The sequence below is a fragment of the Mobula hypostoma genome, chromosome 5 (assembly GCF_963921235.1).
Source record: "Mobula hypostoma chromosome 5, sMobHyp1.1, whole genome shotgun sequence".
NCBI classification, from domain to species: Eukaryota; Metazoa; Chordata; class Chondrichthyes; order Myliobatiformes; family Myliobatidae; genus Mobula; species Mobula hypostoma.
Genome location: NC_086101.1, coordinates 33,704,705 through 33,721,682, shown reverse-complemented (window position 1 = coordinate 33,721,682; position 16,978 = coordinate 33,704,705).

Sequence of the window (16,978 nt, the reverse complement as noted above, 5' to 3'; positions counted from 1 at the left end):
TATTCATAATAAAAGTTAGTTACAAGAATAAATTATGCAATGTCTTTTATTTCTCACATTCAAAGTCGTGGGCCCAACGTATCACCTGCTTGAGCCTATCCACTATCACAAAGGTACCAGGAAAAGGCCAGTAACATCATGAAGGATCCCACCCACCCTGCTCATGGACTGTTTGTCCCACTCCCATCAGAGAGGCTACGGTAGCATCAACACCAGGACTGCCAGACTCATAAGCAGTTACTTTTCCCAAGCCTTAAGCCCGATCAACACCTCCGCCCACTAACACACCCCTCCACATCCCCAACCACCACGACTTTATCATTTCCTGTCAGAGTCACCTTATGTATAGACCCTCCTGTCACTTTATGGGCAAACAACCAATCTATGTATATTAGCTATCTTATGTATTTTTACACACTTTTTATATTTTTATATACTTTTTAACTTACGTTATTTTTTGTATTTTTTTCCACAGTAACACGTTGAAGCTGCACCCTCTCTAACATGCTGGTAGAGAAAGTTTTATTTGGGTTTTTAGCGCTGGAAATGGTTACATCCCGACACGCGGGACAGAAGCAAGGTCGCATTGTTCATTCCAGGGACCAGCTGCTTGCGCTAATGCCGGCCGGTTTAGCGAGCAGAGCGGCGGACACCCCTGCTGAAATCTGGAGGAAAACACACAGAGGGGGATCACAAAGTCGAGGAAAGAGGACCGGGTCGAGACAGCAGAGACTTATGGAGAAGAGGAGTTCGGTGGGTAATAAAATGGACGAGTTCACGGCGCTAGCCAGGAGTCAGAGAACATTTCGGGAGTGCAGTGTTATGTGTTTCACTGGAACGGGGCTGCACGAGGACATACCCGATCAAAATTTCTCCATGGACGGCTTCCAGACCGTTCCGGCTGACCGGAAGTGCACTAGGAGCGGCAAGCATAAAGGAGTTAGGTGCTTTCTGTTCTGGTTAACAACAGGTGGTGCAATCCGGGTCATATTGTCTGTCTGTCTGTCTGTATCTTGTTTTACGGCGGTTGGCATCCAGCTGAATGGTGCATTACCGCCACCCTCTGCTCCAGAATGTGCACTAGACATACATTCTAAATCCCTTCACCCAATCACACACACACACAAACCTACACTTCACCCTCCCATCTTTGACCATCCTAGTATCCTATTCCTGTTTATTCGTCATATTCTATAAAAAACCCCTGTACCCCTTAAAAACGCTAAAAATACCCGGACTTGTGCTCTCTCACCCATGCCCAGCAACCCTTTTAATGTGAATTTCTGCACCCCCAACTCCCTTAATTTATTTCTCATCATCTCTCTCTGTATCCCATACTTCCTGCAACTCAGAACTACATGTTCTACTGACTCCTCTTCCTCCGGGTCATATTACGATCGAGGAAGGTGTTTGCAGACTGGATATTGAACTTTTTACTGTCGGACTTCGGCCACATTCCACCGTGATACAACACTTGGCGGCACGGGAGGTCGTTCCTGCCTGTGGCCATCAAACGTGCAGCTCCTCCCATGGAGGGTCAGACACCCTGAGCCAATAGACTGGTCCTGGACTTTTTTCCATCTGGCATAGTTTGCATTTTGTTGTTTGATTGTTTGTGGTTCTTGTATTGCTATATTTATGCTCTATTCTTGGTTGGTGCGGCTGTAACAAAACCCAATTTCCCTCGGGATCAATAAAGTAATCTATCTTATCTATCTTATTGTGTTTCTTTTATTACTGTGACCTTTACCTTAGCGCCCCCACCACTTACACACCACCTATAGGGCTGTTGTCACGCATGTGGTCCCGTGGTTGCACACTACTACAATAATTGAAGGGCTTCCTCAACCAGTCCGACCCTCCCTCTCCAGCAGCGCAAATAGATTTTGTCTTTTACTCTCGGTCTGAAGCTTGTTCCTCATTGGGCATTCTGCTGGTGCCGGAATCAGAACTGGACCTGGAGCAGAACCTCCTGGCTGGCCGCTGTTGTGAACTTACCTCAGTGTGGCTGCTCTTGGGAATGTATCAGTGCACGCTCAAGACTCTCTGCTTTCCTGCTAAAAGGCAGCATCCGTCCTTCAGGACCCAGAAGATGCTCACTTCTCATTGCTACCATCAGAGAGGGTGTAAAGGAGCCTGAAGACACACACTGAAAGTTTTTGAACAGCTTCTTTCCCTCTATCACCGGATTTCTGAATGGACAATGAACCAAGCCACAAACACAACCTCAATATTTTTGCACCACTTATTTAATTTAATCTTTACAATATTTCTTAGAGTCATAGAAAAGTACAGAACACAAACAGGACCTTCGGCCCATCTAGTCTGCATCCAGCCCATTTACGCTGCTTAGTCCCATCGACCTGCACCTGGACCACAGCCCTCCCTACCCCTCCCATCCACGTACCCATCCAAACATTGAAATCGAGCTCGCACGCACCACCTGTGCTGGCAGCCCATTCCACACTCCTGATCGTATGTTATAGTAATTTCCTTATTATCATTTATAGTTCGTTATTGCACTGCACTGCTGCTGCAAAATGACATGTCAGTGATATTAAATGTGATTCTGATTCTGATTCTATTTTAAGTGCAGACAATTGTCTTGGAGTATTTCTTAGGGTGTAAAACTGGAAATTTGTTCAGAGTGGCAAAGTACTGTAACTTGCTTCCAGTAATGCGACCATCATTCAAATAAATAGACAGCAAGTGCTAAGCATTTCTCCAGACTCTTAGCTCAATTTCTATTTTTAAAGACTTTTGTAATAAACCCAACAGTTAAAAAAAATAAAAAGCACACAAAATGCTGGAGGAACTCAGCAGGACAGGCAGCATCTATGGGGGGAGGTGGGGAATAAACAGTTGATGTTTCGGACAGAGACCCTTTTTCAGGACTGGAAGGGAAGGGGGCAGAAGCCAGAATAAGAAGGTGTGGGGAGGGGAAGGATACAAGCTGGCAGGTGATAGGTGAGAACAGGTGAGGGGGAAGGTGGGTGGGTGGGCAAGGGGAATGAAGTAAGAAGCTGGGAGGTGATAGGTGAGACCAGGTGAGGGGGAAGGTGGGTGGGTGGGCAAGGGGAATGAAGTAAGAAGCTGGGAGGTGATAGGTGAGACCAGGTGAGGGGGAAGGTGGGTGGGTGGGCAAGGGGGATGAAGTAAGAAGCTGGGAGGTGATAGGTGAGACCAGGTGAGGGGGAAGGTGGGTGGGTGGGCAAGGGGGATGAAGTAAGAAGCTGGGAGGTGATAGGTGAGACCAGGTGAGGGGGAAGGTGGGTGGGTGGGGAAGAGGGATGAAGTAAGAAGCTGGCAGGTGGTAGGTGGAAGAAGTAAAGGAATGAAGAAGGAATCTGATAGGGGAGAAGAGTGGACACTGGGAGAAAGGGAAGGAGGGAACCTGAGGGAGATGAAGAGAAGGGATGAGAGGGTAGTCAGAAAGGGAACAGAAGGGAAAGTAAAATTTAAATGCTAGAGCAATAAAGGTTGTGTGTCTGCAGAATGGATCATCCCTATAGTAGTAGGTGTTTCAGTTTGAAGTGCAGCATTTGCAATTTTGTGAAGCACGAGGATAGTTACGTGGGGGGCCACAACCCTGAGGGATACAGGCCGAAGGCTTGGTCAGTGTGACTGGTTGGGCCGAATGGCCTGTATCCTGCTGTATTGCTCCTGTATCCCTGCTGTGAGGCTCCAAGAAAGTACACAAGCACATTCTATCTCTAATTTTCAGTTAATTGAGGTCCATTTTCTCCTCCGACGGAAGGATATCAGTTGTCACGGAAGCTGCGATACTGGTTCTGTTTGCTATCATTGCCACAGGTTGAATGGAAATAATCCTTTCGAACCCTCAGGCTAAAATGCCATAAACTACTGAAGAAGAAAGACAAGCACAGATAATGGAGCTGATTTGGGATTCTTTATTGTTTATTTAGAGATACACCCCAGATCAGACCCTTCCAGATCTTCAAGCAGCTACACACCGATTTAACCCAATCCTAATCACAGGGAACAATTTACAATGACCAATTACCCTACTAACTGATAGGTCTTTGGACAATGGGAAGAAACCGGAGCACCCAGAGGAAACCCACACATTCCATGGGGAGGATGTACAGACTCCTTACAGATGATGTTGGAATTGAACTCTGAATTCTGACACCCCAAGCTGTATTTGGAGAGAACAGATGACGACCAAACACTGCATCAGGTACGTGAATTCCTGCGTTTGTGGGTGGTTGCGATGGTACCTCATCAGAAACCTCTGGGTCCCTGGCCTACTGGAATATAGGGGTTGTGTCCATCCCAGCACCCCAGCCCTTCCACATTCGACAGAAACATAGCGGTTTACGCTATGCCATTAGAGTTCAGCGTGTCAGAGTTCAGAGTTCTCTGCTAAGAAAGTTTGCACATTCTCCCTGTGCCACATGGGTTTCCTCCCACAGACCAAAGAACTGGTTGGTGGGTTAATTGGTCACTGTAAATCATTCCGTGATTAGGCTGGGATTAAATCGGGGTTGCTGGTGGCTTGGCTCAAAAGGCCAGAAGGGCTGTTCCGTGCTGTATCTCTAAATAAATAAATAGATCCATCCATTAAAACACTTTTAAGTGTCATATCGGGCACGACGGGCCGTTTGTATATTGTGTGGAAACCATCTCACAGTGTACTGTTCCAATAAAGTGATGCAGTCGGTAAATCGGTCCTGTGCTTGGTTGATTCATGGAACATTGCAGCACAGTCCAGGCCCTTCAGCCCATGATGCGGTGCCAGCTCCTTAACATACTCTAAGATCCATCTAACGGTACCCATCCCTCCACATAGCCCTCCATTTTTCTGTCACCCATCTGCCTATTTAAAAGTCTCTTAAGTGTCCCAATGTATCTGCCCTAAGCTCACTCAACCTCTCCTCATAAAACATGCTCTCTAATCGAGGCAGCATCCTGGTAAATCTTCTCTGCACCCTCTCTAAACCTTCCACATCCTTCCAATAATGAAGCGACCAGAACTGAATACAATATTCCAAGCGTGGATTAACTGTGTACTCTAACTAGGTAATATTGTAGTATGGAGCTACAACATTACCCAGCGGCTTTTGAACTGAATACAATATTCCAAGCGTGGATTAACTGTGTAGTCTAACTAGGTAATGTAGTCTGGAGCTACAACATTACCTAGCAGCTTTTCAGCTCAGTTTCCCGACTAATGAAGACCAACACGCCATATGCCTTCTGAAACACCCAGGCGGGATTGTACTGACCATCCCACACTTGGCTGGGTGGTATCCCAGTCCTGGCCTAACCTAACACAGTTTGAGAGATGAAGTTATATTCATTCTTAGACTCTGGGCAAGATTTAGATGCTTTCCTGAGGTACAGTGTATAATCCCACAACTACAGATCACCGTAGAATGCATCCTAATTGATGCATCATGACTAGGAATGCCTGTGACCACATGCATCCTTTTAATCAGAAAGAATAAAGGCACTGCCAGATTTATCACAAATAATGTGGACGATTTTCTTGCTGCTACAAATCAGACTCAGATTCAATTTTATTTATCATATTTACATTGAAGCTTGGGGTGGCAGGGTGGAGATACGTCTCTACCAAAAGAGGTGTAAAGTGCTCTTTCCCTCCACTAGTTTATAGGTCACTCTTGGGCAAAGTAAAGCACCTACCTGGCCCTCCCCCCAGCACCCCTCCCACCCACCATCAGGGCCAGGTGAAGCCACGGGAGCAAGTGGTGGATGGTCAGTGAGCAGATAGTGCATATCTCACGCCCTGGTCATGTGACCACTGACGCCAGGCAGTCAATCTCTGAACAGCATTGATAATGGCTGGGTTCACCCATCTTGTAAAGACTGAATAAGAGGCAACGGCAAACCACTTCTGTAGAAACAATTGCCAACACAAATCATGCTGAAAAGACTGGACCATCATCGCCCTTGTCATATAAGACAGCACATAATGATAATTATGATGACGATGATGACATCAAAACATGTGCCATTTTCATTAACAAACAACACATCCATATTCCGGTGCCAACACAGCATGTCCACAAGGCACAGCAGAACAATAACAATAACAGATTCCATTCCTTCCTACCACCCGCCCACTTACATACACACTGATCGGCCTCCAACCCCAGGACAGGCTGCCTCCGGACTCACATGAACCTCTGACCTCCAGGTTTGCCAACATGGGGGGGTCGTCATTCCTGGCCCAGATGCATGACATTGGGCCGTTGACTTCCATACACACCAGCTTTGATCTTCGACCTTCAGCATCAACTGGGCCTCAAACTCCAGATTAACCAACTCTAGTTTTTGACCTTCGTTATCATTCACAGGACATTGAACTTTGTGCTTTAAATATCAGACTCGACCAGATCTCCGACCCCAGGACTTGCCGACCTGGGGAGTCACTGTCCACCTACCTGTACTGACTGACCTGGGGTGACTTGCTAACCTTGTGGGGGGGGGTAAATGCTTTACCAGCCCTCATCCTCGCTGGTTTTCAACAGAATTAGGCCATTCGGCCTATTGAGTCTGCTCTGCCATTCCACCATGGCTAATTTATTAGTCTCAATGCCATTCTCCTGCCTTCTCCCTGTAACATTTGATGCCCTGACTAAACAAGAACCTATCAACCTCAAATTTAAGTGTACTTGGCCTCCACAGCAGTCAGTGGCAATGAATTCCACAGATTCACCAATTCACTACCCTCTGACTAAAGAAATTACTCTATGGACATCCCTCTATTCTGAGGTTGTGCCCTCTGATCCTAGACTCACCCATTATAGGAAACATCCTCTCCACGTCCACTCAATCTAGGCCCTTCAATATTAGATAGGTTTCAATGAGATGTAAATATGTTCTTCATCCTCAGTGCCTGCTGACCTGACATCTGTCCACAGGATCACTGTCCTTCGACTGCAGAGCACTCTGACCTGGATCCTAGTCTAACCTTTAACTCCCCCACGTCCCTATCCCTAACCCCTAACCCGACCCCTAATTCAAAGTTCAAAAAATCAAAGTTCAGAATAAATTTATTATCAAGGTACATAAAGTACATGTCACCATATACAACCCTGAGGTTTATTTTCTTGTGGGCATATTCAATAAATCCATAATAGAATAATAACCATAATAGAATCAATGAAAGACTGCACCCACTTGGGCATTCAACCAGTGTGGAAAAGACAACAATCTGTGCAAATACAAAAAGTAAGAAATAATAATACTAAATAAACAGGCAATAAATATCAAGAAAATGAAATGAAGAGTCCTTGAAAGTGAGTCCTTGGGTTGTGAGAACATTTTAATGATGGGGCAAGCGAAGTTGAGCAAAGTTATTCCCTCTGGTTCAAGAGCCTGATGGTTGAGGGATAAGAACTGTTCCTGAACCTGGTGGTGTGAGTCCTGAGGCTCCCGAACCTCCTGCCCATTGGCAGCAGCAAGAAAAGAAAGGGGCCCGGATTATGAACACTGCTTTCCTACAACAAGGCTCCGTGTAGATAGGCACAATGGTGCAGAGGACTTTACCCACAATGGACTGGGCCATTTTCACTACTTCCCGCAGTGATCCCAAAACCATCCCTATGAGCTTGTTTGTCTCAACGAGCAACACAGCCTGAGGATGTGCTCGGGGCAGCCCACAAGTGTCGCCCTGTTTCCAGCACCAACATGGCAAGCCAACTTCACTAACCCTGACCTGCATGTCTTTGGAATGTGGGAGGAAACTGGGGCATTCGGGGAAACCCATGGAGTCACGGAGATAACGTACAAACTCCTTACAGACAGTGGGCAGGGACTGATCATGCAGCTGGTGCTGTAGAGTATTATGCTAACCGCTACTTTACAGTGTAAGATATAAATCTTATTTAAATATATTAAAAATAAGATATGATTTATCTTATAGGTACTCATTCAGGGTTGAGAATAACTAGACTTGCTTCCAATCTGAGGAGTGCAAGATCCCTGTGCATGAATTTTAACACAAGATAGTTCTTGCAGAGGATCTGGGCAAGACGAGATCTTGGGCTGTTGGCAAGTTGGTCCAAGTCAATTAGAAATTGATCTCTCTCCATTTCTCTTCTCCTCATAGTCCACCTGATGGAAACAGACAGAGAAGAAGAGGCAGCCTTGCCCACTCAAGACCTAATGGGAAGTTTACATTTTCTGCCTATTAATGTTGACTTCTGAGGTCTGTGACAGGAGTAGCATATCCATCATTTTCATGGATCTTGTCAGAAGCCTTTTATTCCAAAAAGATCAGACATGGCCACCCCCTTGTACTGTATCCCCAAGCAATACAGGTTTTATCAGAGATTTTTCAGCCAGGTACCAAACTGGTCTGGTCCAGGTGAATCATCTGTCCCAGACCAGCCTTGGATTCTGACAAGCTGCCAGCTGGAGGCATGGTGCTGAGCATTTCCAGCAGCTCTAAGCCCACCATGCCACAGAGCCCAGTACAACTTGAGTGGCTGCACTGCCTGGTCTTACTTAATTCAGACTGACCATGCCAACTGGCCCAGTCTCTCTCGCTCGCTCCCTTTTAAAGCCTCCACATCAGAGGCCAAGAGGCTCTGTGAGGCCCTGCTGCCCGTGGCCTTTAACTCCTCCAGGCCAGCACAGAATGTTTGAGATCCTTCATGAGTCAAGGACCTTACTGAGTCTTCCTTCTCCTTGAGGCTATGGATAACAGAGCTCCCTCTGTGCACCTGTTGGAAGAGTAGAATATCAATTAAAAAATCCTCTTCAAAGAGTACAAGGATCCTTATCACTTGGTCTCCACCTCCACATCCACTCCTGTTGAGCAGAAGTGGATCAGATTCTGCATTTTTAAGTTCTCTGAAACTCTATTGCTTTCTGTTCCTGGTTAAGGATGAAGAACTTCTTGTACTCAACTTGATTACTTCCCACTGAAGCATCTGGGAATCAAAGTGGGATCTGATGGTTCCCCACCCTGCAAGGTTTTCTTGAGTTCCTCAGTGTTTCCTGGGGTCAGCAGTTTCATGCTCACTTTCTCTATCCTTCAGCTAAACTCTGGTCTTTCTGTAGGTGACATTAAGTCAGCAGGAGGCAGTGATCTCATCCTCATGATTTTGGTGGATTTAGCAGTGTTCTGTGGGCACAAAAAATCCATTCAGCTCTGGGCAGACGGGGTTGGCACAAGTATACGTCATGCAGCTCTCTGCTGCATTGTTCTACCACCATTTAATTCTCTGCACAGAACAACCGGAAAGGACACTTGCAGTGCAGTGGGAGCGGTGGCAAACAGCCAGCCAGATCAGAGACAGTGACAAGCTGGGGCAGAGACTGTACATCAAGAGCACTCAGAAAAGCCCAATGCAAGGAGCAGAAGGATCCTGGAGAATTGGTAGAATGAATTTGAAAATGGCTTGGCATGGAAGACAGGTGTGCTACTGTGACTGGAGGTCAGTGACCACTAGTTTTGCACAGTGATCTGTGATGAGGACCTCTGCTGTTTATATGTGATATATCAAAATCAGAATCATATTTATTATCACTAACGTTATGAAATTTGTTTTACAGCAGCAGTGCAGTGAAATACATAAAATATTACTATATATTACAATAAACTGTTTTGTGTTCTCCCAATTTCCCCTTCCTGAAGGCCACAATCAATTCCTTGCTCTTGCTGATGTTGAGTGTAAGGTTATTCTTCTGACACCACCCAACCAGTTGATATAACTCATTCTTGTATGCAAATATACACATGGTGTTTGAGCTGTGCCCAGCCACTCAGTCAGGAGTGCAGAGTAGATCAGTCAGCTAATCACATATCCTTGAGGTACACCTATGTTGATTGTCAGAGAGGAAGAAATGTTTTTATGATTTGGATGAAAGTAAGTTTGCAGACTCATTCTCCTACATTCCAAGGAATAAAGACCTAGCCTCGTCAAACTCTCCCTATAGATCAAGCCTGCTGGTCCTGGCAGCATCCTCATAAATCCTTTCAGAACTCTACCCAGTTTAATGATGAGCTTGTTCATCAAAGCCTTTTCAGAGGTTCAGAAGGTTCCTGTCAGAACTCACCCCTGTGAAGGACAATCAGATGGTTCATTCCCCCAATGACACCACATAAATAGAAGCTGAAAAAAACCCAGAGAATGTTGGAAAAACTCAGGTTATTCAGCACCACTGGAGAATGAAGGTGTGTGACCAGACATCAGAACTGGCCGGTCTCCTGAATATGTTAAATTCTGTTCAAGTCCCTGCTAAAAGTTGAGGAGTTATTCCCCAAACTTATGCTGGTCATCACTGGGGTGAGATGACACTGGAAGAAAGCTGAGATTTGCCCCCACTTGACCTCAGTAATGCTGTGGGTCACAGATCTCCCTCCGGCAGTCTGTTGGAAGAGTGGAAGAGTGGTCTATGAATTGAAAAACTCTCTTGGAGGAGCACAAGGTTCTTTACCCGCTTGGTCTCCACCTCCCATCGACCACAGGTGGACTAGATTCTGCAGTTGGCCATTACCCTCTGAACCTCTTTTGCTTTCTGTTCATTGTTGAGGATGAAGAACTTGCTGGACTCAGTTTGATTGCCTTTCACTGAAGCACCAGGGGATCACTGAAGGATCTGACGATTCTCCATCCTGCAAGGTCCTCTCAAGTTTGTCAGAGTGTTCTGGGGTCAGCAGTTTCATGCTCACTTTTTCTATCCCTCAACCAGCCTCTAGTCTTCTGCATTTTTCAAATTCAACTTCAGGTTCAGGTTCAAATTTAATTGTCATTCAACCATACATGAATACCAACGATACAGCCAAATGAAACAATGTTTATCCAGGGCCAAGGTGCAAAACAGAGTATCAACAGTCATGCACAGCACAAAGCACATATAAGATAGCAAGCAAATGGTTTCACAAAAAATATTTATAGCCAGTTTCCTGAGTGACATGTACTGTAAATTGTTGGTGCATGAGCGTTAATGACAGGACAAGCAGTTCTCAGCAGCACATAGGCAAACGTACGTGTGCATGTATTCAATCCAACTTGTCCTTCCACCAATCAAACACTAGATGTCAGCACTTACAGGAGCAGCCAGTTCCTAACCCAGCATGAATGCTGTACTGCACCGCCTCCAGGGTCTTCTCTCCTGGATTAATGCAAAAGGCAAGCCCTCGGCTTGAAGCCTAGTCCTTGCTACAACCGAGGCCACGCAACCCCTCCGCTGCCTATATTTCCAATAAGCAAGGGAAACAGACCTGTAGCATTTTACATTACCGATGTCCAACAGGTTCTTAAGATTGCAAGAGAAGCATCCAAGACAATCACTCTGCTAGACTGCCCACTGCTTTAGTGCCACCGACTCCGATGCCTTCCTGTAGCAGGCCATAATAGGGTCCACACCAAACCAGGTCCTCCTGTTCCTCCTCTTCTTCTTCTTCTTGTTCTTGTTCAATGGCGGTTGGCAAACCAGCTTTAAGGTGCATTACCGCCACCTGCTAGGCTTCCGCCTTCAACCAAATACGTCTGGAGTACTCTGCTTTAAACAATCCAGTTCAGCCTGCAGATCTCTATTTACGTCACTCTGTAATTGCGATTCCTTTTGCGAGTGCTGTTTATGCACATTAGATGGCAGTGCCTGTTTCTCCACCAATGAACAGCTCACCAACAGGGCAGACCTGCAGTACTTGAAGTTCTTACTGTCCAGCATTGTCTTGCAATCATAAAAAAGATGCTTAAAGAAGACAAAAATACCTTTGGTTGGCCCCCAGGAGGCCGCTGCATCTGAAAACACTGCCACCTTACCAGAAGTTGGGCATTTTCCTCTGAACCCCTCTTGAGGGTGAAGAACTTTGTGATACTCACCTTCCAAGAGATAGAACAAAAGACCAGCTTTAATTACCTTGGTAGCTTTATATCACAAGGTGCCAGAAGTAAAGTAGAAATAAAAAGAAGAATTACCGTTGCCAAAACCAACTTCCAAAAAATGAAACCCAGTTATACCAACAGACTCATTTCTATGACAACAAGGCTTAGGCTACTAAAATAGAGTCCTTCCCACCCTCCCCTCACCTTCTTTATAGGGCCTCTGCCCCTTCCCTCTTCAGTCCTGATGAAGGGTTCCAGCCCGAAACGTCGACTCATCGTTTCCACGGATGCTGCCCGACCTGCTGAGTTCCTCCAGCGTGTTGTGAGTGTTAATTGATGTATTAAGGAATCGTAGAGGGGTTTCCATCCTGCAGAGTCCCCTTGTGTTCCCTATTGTTTTTTGGGATCAGCGCTTTCATGCTCACTTTCCCTATCTCGACCAAGCTCTGGTCCTCCTGCAGGTGACACTAAGTCAGCAGGAGGCAGTGGTCACCTCCCCATGATTTTGAGCTCTGTAGGCAGAAAATAAAAACAGGTTTGCGTTTGACGGATCCAGCTGGCAGAAGAAGACGTGATACAGCTCTGTGTACCTTTTACCATTTCCATTAGGATTCTGGACATAGGAGTGGGGTTGTTGATTTACCTACTGTACTATCGCACCATCACTGAATTCCCTGCACAGGACACTAGCGGTGCAGTGGGAACCGTGGAATGGTGGGCAGGGCAGGCACATTGATGAACTGGAGCCGATATTGTGCATCAATAACTCATAGAAGAGCCCTTAGGCACAAATTGTAACCTTCTGAAGATTAACGCACATGGGATCCAAGGAGACTGGTAGGTCGGGTTTGAAAATAACTTGAGGGGTGCTATTCTCTCTGGTGGTCTGTGACCAGTTTTCCACAGGGATCAGTGATGGGATCTCTGCTGTTTATATATGTAATAATAAATATATACTTATTACATAGATTCTGGTTTATTATCACTGACATGAGTTGTGAAATTTGTTTTGTAGCACTGTACGGTGCAACACATAAAAGATTACTAAACATTACAATAAGAATATATTAAAATAAATCTTCTTCTTCATGTGCCTTGCATGTTACACGCTTGGGTGATCATGGCTTTCCACATTGAACAATCCCACGCAGCATCAATGATATCTCGCACACTTAGATCTGTTAGTTCTTTCACAGTGTCCACATATTTTCTTCTTTGCCTTCCTCTTCCGCATTTCCCAGGCATATGATCTTGTAATGTAAGGCATTCTATTTCTCCCTTTCTGATGACATGGCCCAGGAATTTAAGTTTCCTCTCAGTTAATGTTGTCATTAAAGATCTTTTTGTATGGGCATGTTGGAGTACTGTCTCATTTAGTTACCCTATCTCTATATGATATTTTCAGCATTCTTTTAAGAAACCACATTTCTTTTGCTTCAAGTTTCTTTGGAGTTCTGGTGTTATAGACCATGTTTCGGAAGCATACAGCAAGATTGACCAAATGTAACATTTTAGTAGCGTAAGCTTTGTTGTCATAGAAATGTGTCTGTTGGTAAAAATGGGTTTCATTTTTTGGAAGTTGGTTTTGGCAATGGTAATTCTTCTTTTTATTTCTACTTTACTTCTAGCATCTTGTAATATAAAGCTACCAAGGTAATTAAAGCTGGTCTTTTGTCCAATCTCTTGGTTACTGATGTACAATTGGCAATTGGGAGTTGTTACGAGAATACACATAAAATTAAGATGTTTGCTGGCCTGGGCTAGCATCAGTGGCATCAGCAGTTGGTCTGCCACCTGCCCTCAGGGGAAGGAGAGATAAGGAACAATGTCTGGGGATGTGTAATGAGGGGATGTGGGAGGAAGAGCTGTCTGGAGCGGCTCCCCCCTTTGAACCCTGAACTGTTTGAAGTGATGGACAGGCGATACCCCAGCAGGGGGATAAAAAGGGACAGGTTCGCTAAGACGACACACACGCCACCCGAGGTAACGAGACCCTGGAAGCGGTACGCTTCTCACAAGTGGGTGAGAAGTATCAGACAACGACCAGGGTGGAAAGGTACGATCAGCGGGAACCCGGTGTGTGTCCGCCCTTGCCTGGGTGCCGGGTTCACTGCAGAGGATCGACCGCATCTGGAGGAGGGGTCACAGTCGGTGACCTCAGGTGACATCACCAAGGACCCGCCCAAAAGTTGCTCGTGAGCAATCTCGCTGGTCTGTGAGTGAAGCTGTGCTGAATGATGAGTTGTTCTCTCTGTCTCTCTTCCCCCACCTTGTCCATCGCCATGGCAACGATTACTGCGAACTGAACTTTGAGTCATTTTGAAATTGGTCATTTACCCCTAGACAACGATAGAGCTTGATTGATGCTGTTATCTTAATTCTGTGCACATGTGTGGTTATCATTGTTGAATTGTTGCATTTATTATCCTTTCGATTACTGTGTTGCTTGTTTCTTTAATAAAACTTTCTTAGTTCTAGTACTCCAGACTCCAACTGAGTGATCCATTTCTGCTGGTTTGGCAACCCAGTTACGGGGTACGTAACATAAGTGGGGTTCTCGTCCGCGATTTTGAACGCTAAATTTGGGACGGAGTAAATTGATTGGGTTAAAATTCCCGAAAGAAAGAAAAGACAAACAGCAGAAATGGAGGTTGAGGAATTTATAAAGGCGCCGACCTTGGAGGCATTAGAGGATGCCAGGAAATCGGAATTGATAGCTGTGGCCAAACGGGTGAATCTTGCTAAGGTGAAGTCGACAATGAGGAGAGAGGAGATACACAGAGCTATTGTAGAGCACTATGTATCTAAAGGTGTGTTTCCCCAAGGTGAGCTGGGGGAGGTGTCTATTGAAAAACCTGCTGGAGACGCGGTACAGGTACAGCTTGAAAAACTGAGACTCGAGCACGAGTTCCGGGTACGGCAGTTAGAACACGAAGAGAAGCAGTTACAAAGGCAGGAGAGAGAGTTAGAAAGGCGGGAGAAAGAGAGAGAGTTAGAAAGGCGGGAGAAAGAGAGAGAGTTAGAAAGGCGGGAGAGAGAGAAAGAGTTAGAAAGGCGGGAGAGAGAGAAAGAGGTAGAAAGGAAAGAGAGAGAAAGACAGTTGGAGAGAGAGGAGAAACAGAGGGAAAGGGAATTTGAGCTGGAGAAGTTAAAGATAAGGGCCGAGCAGGGGCTCGTGCCGAACCAAGGTGGAGGGTTCCGGGCGACCCAGGAGGTAAGGCTGGTTCCCCCTTTTGACGATACCGATGTGGATCGGTACTTTCTCCACTTCGAAAAAGTAGCTATAAGTCAGGACTGGCCGAGGGATAAGTGGGTTGTTTTACTTCAGAGTGTACTGAAAGGGAAGGCCCAACAAGCTTACTCAGCTTTATCCGCGGAAGATGCCCAGAGGTATGAGGTGGTGAAAGAGGCCATCCTCAGGATTTATGAGTTGGTCCCGGAGGCATACCGGCAGAGGTTCCGGAATGCGAGGAAGCGGTGGGACCGCACGTATTTGGAGTTTGCTCGTGAGATGCAAACATATTGTGAGCGTTGGTGCGCCTCGAAAGGGGTAGAGGGGGATTACGACAGACTGCTGCAACTGGTTCTGATTGAGCAGTTTAAAGGTTGTGTCCCTGAGGGTATGAGACCCTACCTCGATGAGAAAGAGGCAGCCACGTTAGCCGCAACTGCTAAGTTAGCGGATGAGTATGCGTTGACGCATAAAATGAAGGTTGCCCCGAGTAAAGGCTACCAGAAGGGTAGTCAGGACGGCGGGGAGAGTCCGCCGGAAAAGTCAGAAAGTAAGCCGGGGACTAGTGAAAAGGATAAGGTAGACCGGGAGCAGTCTGGTCGGAAGTCTCCTGGGGTCGTCTGTTATAATTGTGGGAAAGTCGGACACTTTGCGTCCAGGTGCTTTGCCCCAAGGAAGGAGACGGGAAAGGAAAAGCGGAAATTTTGAATGGCTGTATCGAGCTGTTAAGCGAACCGCTAGGGAAGGACAGGTCTGGAAAAAGTCCAGGAAGGGCGCGAGAGGTTTATCTCGGCCGGACTGGTGTCAGTGAAGGAGAGGTTAAAACCAGTTCCAGTGCGGATCTGGAGAGACACGGGAGCGTGTCAGTCATTGATATTGAAGAGTGTATTAGAGTTTAGCTCAGAGACCCAGACTGGGGAGGTAGAGGTCAAAGGTGTTGGGGAAGGGACAGAGTCAGTCCCTTTGCACCAGATACATTTACAGAGCAACCTGGTCTCTGGACTAGTCACGATCGGGGTGAGGTCCGAATTACCGATGAAAGACGTGGAAGTCTTGCTCGGTAATGACATCGCCGGAGGAATCGTGTTCCCAGTCGTGGGATTGACGGGTCAGCCTGCCAGCATGGAGGCCCCGCCCGCGATGGTGAATTTGGCTGAAACATTTCTGCCAACCTTGTATGAGACAGGGTGTAGTGAGATAAGAGGTAGTGAGGGAGCTGGGACGGACGTAGCAGTAGCCAGGAAAGAATTTGTGCAGACGCAGGAGCGAGACGAGGGGCTGATGGTTTTTGCCGAGACCGCTCTCTCTGACACAGCCTTGACAAGCTATTGTGCGGATGAGGAGGTGCTAAGGAAGAAAGGGAAATCAAGGACAGTATCCGCAGATGAGGAGTGGGGGGTGGTGCAAAAGAGTTATGGGGATGAGGTTTTTAACATGGCCCACGAGGTACCCCCCGGTGGACATTTTGCGGTGCTGGAGGAAACAGTTGGTGGAATCATGAAAGAGAGTTACCGGCTGCCCAGGGGGAAAAATGTTATTGATCATGACCGACGCGAACTGAGACGGTCACCGGCTTTTGATATGCTAACAAACCTAGTCGGTGTTAGCGTGGAAATCAATGAAGCTAGGGGCCCCCTGCTAAGAGGAAAAAAACCATTTTGAAAAGATTAGGATGGGATCGGTCAGATGGGAGAAGGCTATTGTTTTGGCCAGGTCTACTGATAAGGTCTCTCCCTTAATCCCCGAAGGAGTAATTAAACGACTCGCACCCATGTGTTTGATTGTCCCGAGGAAATGCAAAGAACTGGGACGTTGGGTGATTGTGGTTACAATAGGGCAGCCAAGTAAACAACACCCATATTTTTCGAGTAATTCAGTGACTAAAGGGCTGATGAACACAGAGGTGTGTATT